This window comes from Humulus lupulus, chromosome 5 (assembly GCF_963169125.1).
Source record: "Humulus lupulus chromosome 5, drHumLupu1.1, whole genome shotgun sequence".
In the NCBI taxonomy this organism is placed as follows: Eukaryota; Viridiplantae; Streptophyta; class Magnoliopsida; order Rosales; family Cannabaceae; genus Humulus; species Humulus lupulus.
The window spans coordinates 119,286,802-119,301,017 of NC_084797.1; positions in this window are offsets into that span (position 1 = coordinate 119,286,802).

Sequence of the window (14,216 nt, forward strand, 5' to 3'; positions counted from 1 at the left end):
TGGTATTTTACATTAAAAAGAAAATTGATGTAAGCTTTAGTTTAGATTTGCTTATAAATGACTTTCGAGATATGCAAGAGAAACATTCTGCATTTTAATTTATTGGTTATAAATTTAATGATGTATTTCGAAATGTTTATCACTTAAATTTTTAATAGTTTGGCGCTCCTTTCTTCGAATCCTGGCTCCGTCCCTGGAGTACTGTAACTACGTAAGTTTTTGTTTTTGAAGCCATAATAATTATTAAAACAATTTAAAAACTCCACTTGGTTTATATAGTGCGCGCTTAAAAAGAATATAAATAAGTCACGTGATAAATTATTTTATAAGCCACGTGAACGAACCGTGCATGTGTTTCTTTATAGTAGATATTTAAAAAAAAAAAATACGTTACTTAATTATTTTAAAAAATGCTTTATTGTTATAAGAAAAAAATGACTTTATTTAATTTTATATAAAAAAGAGTATAAATTACGGGCGACACCTACTTTTTTTCTTCTCCGCAATAGAAATACTCTATTCTAAAATTAATAATCTTATATGATTATCATCATATAAGTCACTCCACTGGCAGGATTAAAATAAAAAGAGAACACAAAATGTCATTTCACAAACAAGAAAAAGAAATTTGTCACTGAACATATTTGAACTGAAGTTACTCCACCATGTAATGCCAAATTTCACAAACACCATTAGGAACTGTTTATTCAACACTTAGATTTAATTGATATGAAAAAAAAAAAGCTTTATGTACGCCCTAAATATTCATGAGTTATTAGCGAGCTGGAAAATTGCATAATTCAATCCGCCACGTAGAGGCCGTCTACCCGGAGCTGCTGTTACGAGTCTCCACCTCTTTTGCCCGAGCTAATAAAAGAGCTAGCAAGTATACTCGAAGGTAACAGGTCAGCAGTATGGATAGCACGAGCTGGTGCTACATCAAGCTCGAGCTGCAACATAGATCTGGCATCCCCGACCATTAGTGAAGTCAACCACGTAATGTAAACGTGCGCATACCAGATATCACATGTCTACTCCATTCCTGAATTCTCAGACACGCAGCATAAACGTACGTGTTCAGGCACCCCACGACTGGTTTGGGCCATGCGGCCCATTATCCCCCTTACCTATTAATTAGACAATACTTCATTGTCAGATTTTAGGAATTAATCATAAGTGTCACAAATGTGACATGATGGGTAAGAGGGTCACGGGATGACCCCCTTTACCAACACCCAGATATCCTCTCCCTATAAATATGGAGACCCTGGGCGTTGCAAGGGGTTGGTGTTTTGATTGTAAAGAAACACTCGGTAAGGAAGACTCGAGAGATATCAATAATATTGACTGGTGGACTAGAGAGATTTTAACCTTCGAACCACTTAAAAGGAAAGGAGTGATAACCTTCCCACAGTATTAATTTCGCCAGTTTGGAATAAAAATATTTACACATTACGGTTCATTATTTAGCACTAATCCATCTCGTTTATTCGTATAAATATCTGTTGGCGAAGAATCGCGTCAACAGTTTGGTGCTTTCATTGAGAGGATTTAGATTGGTGCTATTGCAGAAACCTGACCATGGTGGTTACTTGTTCGAGGCATGGTAATGAAGCAGATCAACGTGATGGGCAGGAGGCCCACCATGGCGCCATATCTGATGAACAAAACCCCGAGGTTCAGCAGCGACCGGGAAAGCAGCCAATGGGCTAGGGCGACACCGGAAGTTCAGCTCCCCGGCTGCCAAATCCGAACCTGGATTTCTACACGACGATAGAGATGGAAAACGCACAGTTGAGAAGTCAGCTGTCAAAAGCAAACAAGAAAATCGAAGAGGTCTTGGCCTGGTTAACCCCTCTTACAACCGACGCTAACGTCGGAAAGAGGCATAGTGGGACTCATAAGTCCCGCCGGGATAACCGGTCCAGGCCTAGCCAGTCGGTTAGAACCTCGACTCCGAATTCTACTCCCACGTCACACCACCACTAGGAAGCTGTGTTTAAGGAATTTCCTAGGGCCGATCGGCAATTCAGCCGATCGGTCCGGACCTCAACTCCTAGCTCGATTCCACTCTCGAGCGCACCCAGAAGGGCCCGAGGCAGCTCACGGAGGAGATCCGGGGAGGGCTCGCGAAGACAGCCTGCCCCGACCAGCCGTCCTGCACCACGGTTAGACCACCGAGTGCGGGATGCGGGGAATGGTAGAGTGGAGCGGTCACGACCTAGCTTAATCTGCCCAGACCGGACTAGGATCGCGTCACCAGTTAGGCATCCCCCATCACCAATAAGATACCTATCTCCTCCCCATCCAGTCCGAGACATTCAGGCTCATGGGAGCAGCAACAAAAATCCTCCTTCCGCCGATCCTTTCCATTGCAGCCGAGCGCACGGGAAAATCCCGAACCCTCACCCTCAGCAGCAGGCTCCAAGTTTTTCAAACTGGAGTTACTCGACCGGGAGTCATCGAAGTGGCATGTCCGGCGAAGACCTGCGCCATCGTTTGAGTTTGGTTCAAAGCCCCCGGGCCACCCCGAGGGCCGACCTTCGAGATCGCCTCAATTCTCAGAGAGGAGATCCAGCTAGAAATGGTAGTCGTGTTCACCAAGGGGAGGGTCTGTCAGAAGTACATGACAATGGGAATGTCCCACCTAACCTAGCTCAAGCTAGGAGGGACAATAACCCACCTAACGCTTACAATGGAACTGGAGTTGTTGATGTTATATTATTTTATAATATAATGTAATATTATATTATTTTATAATATAATGTTTTAGATTAAATAAATGTGACATAGAGTGTCACATATTGTAACATATAATAGAGAGTTACATTATTTGGATATATGTGAAATATCCAAACATGTAACACATTTGGTGTTACAAATTCATCACAAATTTGTAACTCCTAAATATCACCCATTATTGTGTAGATTTGTTGTTACACAATATTGAGATGAATTTCTTAAAGCCATATAAGAAATGGCTGATAGAGATGTGATTTTAACTCCCATATTGTGTATGGAAGTTACAAAATCAAGTGGGAATAAATTGGAACGTTTTGGAAAAACTTAAAAAATTAATTGCTGAAACTGACCAAGGGCCGCGGCGCTTGAAACAAGCGCCGTGGCGCTAGTGGCTGACATATTCATACTAATTTGGGTTTTATCCAATTTTGAACGTTTCTAACAGCCAAGTAACTCCCAAATCTCTATTTTAATTCCATAAAACACCCAATTAATCATTGGTAACAGCCATGGGGGTTGGTGGAATTTGATATTCAAAGGGTGTCTCTAAACTCTATAAATAGGAGCCTAATGCTCACTTGTAAGACACACCATTTCTATCCATTAGAGCACTTGGCTAGAAACACCTTGAGGTTTGATTATTCCAGAAAGCATTTCGAAAATCTGTGAGAGATCCCTTAGTGCTTGAGTTAGGGGGAAATAAGCTTTTGGACAAAGGTTTCAAACCTTGTTAAAGTTGGTGATCCCCAACACTCTTCACTTTGGTTGTGTGAGTGAGAGTTTATTGTTTTGGTTCTTGTGCTTATTTTCTTGTTCTTATTTTCTTCTATTGCTCTTTCTTCTTTTCTTCTTATTCTATTTACTTGTACTTTTGTTTAAAAGTTGTAATCCTTTTATTTCCTTTGTTCAAACACTTCTAGTTTACTTGTATCCTTTTGTAATAGAGTTGTACTCTCTATTTCTACCATCTTACATCTCCTTCTCCTTTTATTTGTATTTTCAATTATAGAGTTGTAACACTTTATTTAATCAATCCTTGTCTATTGTAATATTTTGCATAAAGTTGTAATATTTTCTTACCATTTCCATTGAGGCAAACAATATTTTCCTAACAGTTGAACAGCCCTAGAACAACCAAGGAAGTAAGGACCAAACCCTAGAATGTCTAGCTCAGATGGAGGAGCTGATGAAGAAGCTCTTATCGGAAAAGGAAAAAGATGAGTACGACTCGGGGGACGAACTCGAGCACTTCGCCCCCAGCATAGCAGCCACGGTGTATCCACCTGGTTTCCGTATGTCCCACTTGTCCAAGTTCGATGGAGATGGAGACCCGTCGGATCATTTGGGTATGTTCAACACCCTGATGATGGTCCACAACATCGGTCCCGAGCTAAGGTGTTTGATATTTCCTTCCACCTTGACTGGGCCGGCTAGGCAATGGTTCAAGAAGAATAAAAAGCAGTCCATTAGCTCGTGGAAAACCTTTTCTGCCGGCTTCAAGAGGGCATTCCGAGCTTCTCAGGCTGCCCGCGTCAAAGCTGACACCCTGGCAAACGTAAAGCAGCAGCCCGAGGAACCTTTGAAAGCTTACCTGAGCAGATTCACAAACGTCATGGCTCGAGCCAAGGACGCGGACGATAGTTCCAAGCTTATGGGCTTGAGGACTGGGATCCTCGTTGGAGGCGGACTCTGGAAAGAGATACAGAGAAAAGGTGTCAGCACCATGGACGAATTCCTAAACAAGGCATAGGGATGGATAAACCTGGAGGAGGTGCGAGCATCGGTCGCGGGAACCAGCCAAGTCCCTGATCAGCCCGCTGGAGTGGGAACGGATGTCGTGAAAATGACTCAAATCGTTACACAGAATAACCAATTGGATGGAGGCAAGAGAAAAGGGAGCAGCGAGGGCAGCCAGCATGGCCCAAAGAAGAACAAGCCTGTGGAAAAATTTAAGACAGTCTACGCGACTTACACCAAGCTCACAAACACTAGGGAGAATATTTTCCTAGCAAACTCTGCTCGCCTTCCCTGGAAGAAGCCGGAGCCTTTCAAGCATCAGAAGGCCAAGCGGGACCCCTCCAAGTTTTGTCGATTTCACAACGACATTGGCCACAACACTGACGATTGTAGGCATTTGAAGGATGAGATCGAGACTCTCATCAGAGCCGGACCCTTGGCTCAATATGCGCAGAATAGAGTTCCCACCAGTCAGCCGGCTTCAGAAGCTCCGATAAGTCAGCCCGGGCCCCAGATAAATTAGGACACCCCTCCTCCTATGATAGGAGGAGAGATATCCACGATCTCTGGAGGCCCCCATTTGGCCGGCACGAGCAGGGGTGCCCAGAAGAGATATGTCAATGAGTTGAAGGCTCATAACAGAGTGGAGTTCGTTCTAGAGCAGCATCTGCCCAAACATCAACGATTGGAGAGGCAACCAATCATATTTACCGAGGAAGATGCTAGTCACGTCCAGTTCCCCCATAACGACCCTTTGGTCATAGCCGCCCAGCTCGCCAACCAAAGAGTTAGGAGGATACTGGTTGATAATGGGAGTTCGGTGAACCTGTTGTTCCCGTCTACGCTAGAAAAGATGGGCTTATCTGTCACCGAGTTGAAAGCCACCTCCATGATGCTATGTGGATTTTCCGGAGAAGGTTCGGCAGCAATAGGAACAATCGAGCTGGTGATTACCTTGGGAGAGGGACCCCAGACTGTCTAAAAACTCCTCGAGTTTGTGGTCATCGATTATTCCACCGCATACAATACTATTCTGGGCCGACCTACATTGATAGCATTTGAAGCCATAACCTCCATCAGCCACCTCTCACTAAAATTCCCCTCTTCCATTGGGATATGCATGGTCTGAGGTGATCAGCTCACTGCCAGGGAATGCTATAGCATTTCTATGAAGGAAAAGTCAAGACCTGGGCAGCAGACGATGACCATCCAGGGTAGGAGTGAGGAATCTCAGGAAATTGTACCTATTCCTAAGAGAGAAAAACCTCAGAATGCCAGAGGGGAGAGTATCATCATAAATAATGATATCGACCACAGAATAGGCGAGGATAGATCCAAGCTCCAGGCCATCGAAGAGCTCGAGGAGGTGAATATCGACCCACAAGACCCGTCGAAGGTGGTAAAGCTCGGGAAAAACCTATGTAGCTAAAGGAAGGCGGAGCTGATTAGGTTTCTACAAGAAAATCTAGATGTGTTCGCCTGGTCTCATGGAGACATGGTAGGGATCAGCCCGAGCGTCATCATGCACACCCACCACTTGGATAAGAACGTGCCTGCAAAGTCCCAGAAACAAAGGCGCCTAGGAACAACCCGAGCTGAGGCCCTAGAGGAGGAAGTAGCCCGACTCTTAAAGTGCGGCTTTATCCGTGAGGCAAAGTTCCCGATCTGGGTCGCCAATCCTGTGTTGGTCCCGAAGCCCAACAGGAAATGGCGGACCTGCATCAACTTCCCGATCTAAACAAAGCCTGCCCCAAAGATTGCTTCCCTTTGCCAAGGATTGACCAATTGGTGGATGCCACGGCAGAGCACGAATTCATGTCTTTTATGGATGCGTACTCAGGCTATAACCAGATCTCCATGAATCCAGCAGACCAGGAACACACTAGCTTCATGACCCCAACTAACGTTTATTGTTACAAGGTCATGCCTTTCGGGCTGAAAAACGCAGGAGCTACGTACCAGAGGTTGGTAAATAGGATGTTTACCAATCAGATCGGGAAAAATGTGGAAGTGTATGTTGACGACATGTTGGTCAAGTCAAAAACTGCCGATAACCATGTCTCCGATCTGGAGGAATGCTTTAAGATTTTGAGAGAATACGGCATGAGGCTAAACTCCCAAAAGTGTACTTTCGGGGTTGCGTTAGGAAAATTCTTGGGTTTCATTGTCAATACTAGAGGAATAGAGGCGAACCCCGATAAGATCAGGTCGCTACTTGAGATGCCCTCACCCCGGTCGCGAAAAGATGTTCAAAGTCTGACAGGAAGGGTGGCAGCCCTTAATCGGTTTATTTCCAAATCTACCGACAAGTGTTTGCCATTCTACAACCTGCTCCGGGGAAATAAAAAATTTGAGTGGATCGAAGAATGTGAACGTGCCTTCCTCGATCTAAAAGCACATTTAGCCGAGCCGCCCGTATTACACAAACCAACAGCAGGAGAACCTCTTTTCCTTTACCTAGCTGTCACGAAAGATGCGGCTAGCACCGTACTGGTCCGGGAAGAAGACCGATCTCAAAAGCCTGTCTATTACATCAGCAAGAGGCTTCTCGGAGCTGAATCCCAATATCCGTTGATGGAAAAGATGGTCTTCTGCTTTATTACGGCCTCCCGAAAGCTCAGATCATATTTCTAGTCCCATTCAATACACGTCATAACCGATCAGCCTTTAAGGAAGGTTTTCCAGAAACCTGAAGCATCGGGACGTCTGTTGAAGTGGGCTATCGAGCTCAGCCAATTTGAGATACTGTACGTGCCGCGAACTGCTATAAAAAGCGAAGCCCTGGCTGATTTTGTGGCAGAATTCACAAGATTCTGAGAAGACCCGGTGGAAGAATCAACTCAAGCCTCATGGAAAGTCTTCGTAGATGGCTCGTCTAATGAGAACGGCTCCAGGGCTGGAATCATATTGATGTCCCCAGAGGGACATCGATTCCACTCAGCGTTATGATTCGGATTCAAAGCGTCCAACAACGAGCCCGTATACGAAGCTTTATTGGCTGGGCTAAGGGTGGCCCAGGAGCTGAGGGCCAGCTCCGTCCAGTGTTACAGTGATTCCCAGCTCGTGGTAAACCAAGTGTTGGGAGAATACCAAGCACAGGGAACCAAGATGGATGCTTACCTGGCCAAGGTAAATAAAGAGCTATCCGTATTTGAGCACGGCTTAATCGAGCAGATACCTTGGGAGCAGAATGCCAACACTGACGCCCTGGCGAAGCTCGCCACCTCCGGGGAGGCAGAGACTTTGGGACTGGTGCCGGAAGAGTTCTTGGGAAGACCAAGCATAGAGGAAATCGGGGCGGAGGTCGAGATGATCGACACCAGACTGACTTGGATGACTCCCATCCTTGAGTATCTCATAGCAGGGAAGTTCCCGAGGAGCGAAACGACGCAAGGAGGGTACTTTACCAGGCTCCGAGGTATATAATGATAGACGGGATATTGTACCAACGTGGCCTCTCTTTACCTCTTCTACGGTGTGTTCTGCCAAGCGAGGCAAAGACCATTTTACAGGAGGTGCACGAGGGTTTTTACGGAGATCACGCTGGGGGGAAAAACCTGGCCTTGAAGATATTGAGGCAAGGGTATTATTGGCCCACTCTGTCAAAGGACTCGATTAACTATGTCCAAAAATGTAACAAGTGCCAGCGATTCGCCACAATTGCCCAGGTTCCTCCAGTCGAGTTGAAGATGATCTCGTCCCCATGGCCATTTGCGGTCTGCAGGATTAACCTAGTTGGTGCCCTCCCCACTGGAAAAGGACGAGTTCGCTACGCGGTGGTGGCTATCGACTACTTCACAAAGTGGGCAGAAGCAGAGCCCCTGGCGATGATCACTCCAAAGAGGGTCCTCAACTTCGTGGTCAAGAATATTGTCTGCCGATTCGGGCTGCCAAAGAAGATCGTGTTAGATAACGGAACGCAGTTTGATAGCAATCTCTTCACCGAATTCTGCGAGAGGCACGACATAGTTAAAAGCTTCTCCTCCATGGCCTATCCCCAGGCTAATGGGCAGGTCGAGGCTGTCAACAAGACGCTAAAAGCAAGCCTTAAGAAGAGACTGGATGAAGCCAACACCCTTTTTTAGAAGCTCGGTCAAGGGTGTCGCCCTTGTTGAGTAGCCGTCCACAAATTGTCTATAGTAATTGGCTAGGCCCAAGAAGGAGTGAAGTTCTTTTACATTTGTGGGGGCTTTCTATTCTTGGATTGCCCTCACCTTCTCCAGATCCATACAAATTCGGCCACGTTCCACCACGTGGCCTAAGAACTTGATGCTCTCCTGTGCAAATGAGCATTTCTCGCGCTTCACATATAGCTGGTTCTCTCTCAACTTCTGAAATACTTGAGCCAAGTGTTCTTGATGCTCTTCAATCGTTGCGCTATAAACCACGATATCATCCAAGTACACCACCATGAACTTATCTAGATACTCATGGAATACTTGGTTCATCAGTGTACAGAAAGTAGCAGGTGCATTTGTCAACCCAAACGACATTACTTGAAACTCAAATGCTCCGTATCGAGTAACACACGTTGTCTTTGGTTCATCCCAATGTCGAAGTACTGTTCGGCAGAAGAGACAGCCATACAATTTTTCAAGCATATTGTCAAATATTGGGGAGTGCCCCAGAACATTGTTAGTGACCGAGATGGAAGATTAACTGGGACCTTTTGGTCCAAACTATTCAATCTCTTGGGGTCACAACTGAACATTTCCTCGAGCTACCATCCGCAGATAGATGGGCAGACAGAAAGATTCAACGGGATGTTGGAGGAGTACTTGCACCACTTTGTCAATGCCCATCAGAAGAATTGGCTGCAACTACTCGATGTAGCTCAATTTTTCTTCAACTCTTAAAAGAGTTCTTCATCGAATAAGAGCCCTTTTGAAGTTGTTAATGGACAACAACCATTGTTGCCCCACACAGTGGATGAATATCGCAGTCGGAACCCGCGAGCCTTTCACTTCACAAAATACTGGAAGAAAACGACAGAGATTGCTCGAGCTTATTTAGAAAAAGCATCAAGAAGAATGAAGAAGTGGGCAGATCAGAAGTGCAGACCACTGGAGTTCAAAGCAGGTGACTTAGTGTTAATCAAGCTGAGGCCCGAACAGTTGAGATTCCGAGGGGACAAAGACATCAGACTCGTTCGCAAGTACGAGGGTCCGGTCTCAATCATCTCAAAAGTTGGCCTAACTTCCTACAAAGTCGACCTACCAGCTTGGATGAAGATACACCCGGTCCTTCGCGTCAGCAACTTGAAGCCGTATCATGAAGATCCAAAAAATCCAAAGCGCAACCAGTCAACCAGAGGAGGAGTCATCGTTCAGCCAAGGAGCAAGCATCAACCTGAAGAAATCCTGGCGGAAAGGACAGTCACCACTGACCGTAAAAAGCATAAAGAGTATCTGGTAAAATGGAAGGGGCTCGTAGATTACGAGATCAGCTGAGAGAGGGCGAAAGACTTGAAGAAGCTCACACAGAAGATTGAATATCTACAAGCTACTTCGTCGAGGACGCCGAAGGATTAAGTGGGGGAGAGTGTGGCGTGCTGCCACTTTGGCACATCCACATGGGGCCATTTTGTAAATAAACATGCCTTGGTGTTTGATCATTAGTCAAGTCTTGCACCAAGCAACTTCATGGGATAGGGTAGTGGCAGTTTTGTAATATTGCATATGTCTCCCAAACAAAAATCATATATGTTCCTGGGAAGACTTTATTTCCCTAGAAGGCTCCTTAAGGGGAGGTGACCTGTTGACTTAGGGAAGCACCATGGCCATCAGAAGATAGGGGCCAAAGCTGTGTACTCCCTTGTCCTATCAAGGCTATATATTAATAAAACAATATTTATCCATACTTGCCCCTGTGTGCTTCCTTGTTGCCTATCTATTACTTGTTTGTTATCTTCGTTGGGCCATTGCGTGCCACTTGCCTTGTTGTGTGCTTTGTGTTGTGTGGACATTCCTAGGAATGACTTTCTTTATGCTTGCTCATACTTCGTTATTGCCCGTTGCATGTCCGAGATGTGTATGTGGCTAACCACTGAGTTTGTTTGCCTATAGGTGTGTGTTGTAGGCTGACTTGCTAGCTTGAAGAGTCTGCAAGTGCCGCACGTTCCGTCTAGTTGGAGTACCCAAATAGCCGGCCCGTGACAGTTGGCCCAAATAGCTCCCCCAGGTACTGTGGGCATACCGGACCTCTCACCGAACTTCGACGGGTCACACTCCTTTCTCCCTGGCTTTTGGGAGTGAGGTCCTCCTTCCTATCGAAGTAAAGGTAGCCTCGCATAGAGTCCAGACATTTGACCAAGACCGGAACGACAAATTGCTCTGCGCGTCCCTCGACCTAATTGATGAAAAACGAGAAGCTTCACAGCTGCAGCTCGTGCATTATCAACAGAAGATCACTCATTATTTCAACTCAAAGGTCAATAAACGCATCTTTAGCGTAGGTGACCTGGTACTCAGAAGAGTCTTCTTAGCCGGAAAGGATCCCAAGGACGGAGTGTTGGGACCAAACTGGGAAGGGCCCTTTCAAATAACAGAGGTCGTGAAAGAAGGAACCTTTAAGCTAGCTCGGCTTAATGGAGAAGCGGTCCCACAGACTTGGAACGCGATACACCTGAAGAAATATTATCAGTAATACTTTTGTAAGGCTTAATTAGAAAAGCCACATTTGTTTATTAAATAATGAGAGATAGTCTTTTCGCATTGTCGTATATGTTTGTGGATGTAATGTTTTTTTAAAAAAAAAGGGGGGGGGGGGGGGGGGGCACGTTTCAAGTAACCACGAAAGGTCCTTTCCTGATTACTTGGGGGGCATATATCCTGGATACAACCAGGTCCTAAACTTAGAAGTTGATTCAAATTGATTAATCGATGTTTTTCTTAAAAAGCATGAGATATAATTAAGGATTAACGTGAACTAAGTTTTTAAAGTTAATGTCCTGGATACAACCAGGTCCTAAACTTAGAAGTTGATTCAAATTGATTAATCAATTTTTTTCTTAAAAAGCACGAGATATCAATAAAGGATTAACGCGAACTAAGTTTTTAAAGTTAATGTCCTGGATACGACCAGGTCCTAAAACTTAGAAATTGATTCAAATTGATTAATCGATATTTTTCTTAAAAAGCACGAGATATCAATAAAGGATTAACGCGAACTAAGTTTTTTAAAGTTAATGTTCTGGATACAACCAGGTCCTAAAACTTAGAAGTTGATTCAAATTGATTAATCGATGTTTTTCTTAAAAAGCACGAGATATCAATAAAGGATTAACGCGAACTATGTTTTTTCAAGTTAATGTCCTGGATACGACCAAGTCCTAAAACTTAGAAGTTGATTCAAATTGATTAATCAATGTTTTTCTTAAAAAGCACGAGATATCAATAAAGAATTAACGCGAACTAAGTTTTTTTAAAATTAATATCCTGGATACGACCAGGCCCTAGAACTTAGAAGTTAGTTTAAATTGATTGACCAATATTTTTCTAAAAAAGCACGAGATATCAATAAAAACACTAACAGAAACTAAGTTCTTACTAAATGCATTGAATGTGAAACAATAAAGGTAAAAAATAGATTAAAGTGAAATCTAGGGAAACCAATTGTCTCGAGGAGAAAAAACCTCGTGGTAGAAGATTACAAATAAAAAATAAAAAAGAGAAGGATCAAAAGTCCTAGGCCCCTTCAGCATCCTGCTCAGTTGCAGCAGAAGTCTCCCCGGTCTCAGAGGGCGCCTCCTGTTGAAGTCGAGCCTTAAACTTCTCAAGGAAGGGCTCCCACACCTCCGGTGCCAGGAAGGAAAAATCACCATCCTGGTTGAAGGCCCAGCAATGATAAAGCATGGCCTCCATGGAGGAGTTGGAAGATGCCCTCTCTACAACAAGGGCGGCCTTGGCCTCCTCAAGCTTGACCTTCGCAGCATCCAAGGCGACCTGTGTAGCCTCGGCCTCCAGTAGCTTAGCCCGGTTTGCCTTCAGATCAGCCTGCGTGACCTTCTTGCTTTCCTTGGTAGCCGTCAGGGCAGCCTTCGCATCTTGATCTTGTTGTTGAGCAGACGCGAGTGCGGCCTGAGCAGTCTGGAACTCGCCCCTGACCTTGTCAAACCTGGCCCTGGACCGAGCTATGCTTCGGTGTAGAGCCAAAGCCGTCTGGAAGGTCAAAAGATGATAAGGCATGTGCTTTAGAAAAAGCAAAGAGAACCATTGATTAATCAAACTTACCGTGAGGGTCATCCCCAGTGAAGACTCCATAACGTTCTCGGGGCTCCTCTTCTCAATCTCCCGCAAGTCCCTTGGGGTGGCATTGTAGCAATGATCCACCATATAGGTCGCGGTTCCGTAAACCGTCCCTCAAAAGGCCTCAGGGATTTTCTCCAGGGCTTGAGTGTTGACCGGGATGTGCACAGTGGGAGTCGGAGCTGGCAAGGTCCCAGTTGGTACCTCCAGTTCCTGGTTAGAGACCGGAGGTCGCGGGGGAGGCGGGGGCATCTTCTCTGTGGTGGGAGGAGCCTGGCCCTTCCCCTTGGCGGGAGACTTGGAGGTGGTCCTGGGAGGGGGAGTTTTCTTGGTCAGCCGGGGCTTCTTTACCAATGGTCCAGACGACCCGGTGGGAGGATTCCCCCCCTGGAAAATGGATCGCAGGACGTTTTCCCTAGGCTGTGACATCTCCTCGCCTGAAACAAAGACAAGGAAGAGTTAGTATGAATGTAAAAATACTTGATCGCCAAAAAATCTAAAGAATTTATTCAAAAGGTCCTACCCTCCAAGCTAGAGGAGGAATCTATTGCCACGACCTCCGGTCACAGAGCTTCTACGGGGGAGTCTAAGATTATAACTTCACGAATGAGAGGGGGCTCTGGGTCCGGATCTGCCTCATGACTGACTCCTCTACATACTGCCTAAGCCCCAGAGCTACTACACCCTCCAAAAGGGAGGGTCACAACCTAAGGTTGATCCCATACTCCTCGAAAAAGGCCGACCTAGAAGCCAGGGTATTGTCTACTACTACAGTGCCCCTAGGGCGGCCCATGTCATGGTGCAACACTAGTTGATCAACGCACTAGAGCAGAGTTATGTTACAGTCTGGGTCATTTTCACGATGATGTACGAGATGGCTGGGGTTAAACCTAGCAAGCCGTAGGTCTGCGGCAACCTTGTCTAAGTCCTTAAACAAGTATGGGTTACCTTGGCTGGAGGGGCCAGCTTCTGCCACGGACTGGATCCACTCCGTGTTGACCCCCCGGGCGATCTCAAGAGCGGCACCTCGTCTTCCTCGTCCTGCTCGTCGTCACCCGCAGCACCCCCCTCGGGGATGGGCGCCATCTCGCGAGTCGCTGGGACGGTCTGCAGCCTCCTCAAGGCCAGGGTCTAGCTCGATGAAATTAACTTACATGCCAGCATCGTCTCATTAGACACGAGCTGGCGGTAGTCTTTTTCGCTTGGAGGGAGCCCCGCCAAAGTTTCATATTGACCCCCGAGGGTCACCGATTTAGCCGTCCTTGCGAAAATAGCTGCACGATGGTATTAAAGTCAATATGCATGGAAAGAAACAAGTCAGTGACGATTTTGCGAGCTGAGGATAGAAAGAACTTACGAGGATGGTTGAAGTAGTGGTGTTCGCAGTTACGGAACCACGTCGACATAAAGAACTGGTCCTTGAAGTCATTGGGGTGGCTGGGTAGCTCGATGATTGCGGCAGAGTTGGGAAAACGGGTCAAGTAATAGAAC